This window comes from Chaetura pelagica, unplaced genomic scaffold, assembly GCF_000747805.2.
Source record: "Chaetura pelagica isolate M959 unplaced genomic scaffold, ChaPel_1.0 scaffold2136, whole genome shotgun sequence".
Classification (NCBI taxonomy): Eukaryota; Metazoa; Chordata; class Aves; order Apodiformes; family Apodidae; genus Chaetura; species Chaetura pelagica.
The window spans coordinates 14,372-14,642 of NW_009953785.1; positions in this window are offsets into that span (position 1 = coordinate 14,372).

Consider the following 271-nt stretch of genomic DNA (forward strand, 5'->3'; position numbering starts at 1 on the left):
ATTTTAAATTTATTATTTTATTATGCTATTATTTTATTATTATTCTATTATTATTCTATCCTATTATTCTATTATTCTTTTTATTAATTTCTTAGGGGGAAAAATATTCCCACCTCTTAAATATTTCACCCCAAATATGAGAGAAATGATTCAGGTTTTTAATTAGATGGGGTGAAATACGTTGTGGTTTTGAAATAAATACGTATTTATTTATTATTTGGGGGGGAAAGAGGCAGTTTTGGCCAAATCTAGTCCTAAAAATGATGTTTTC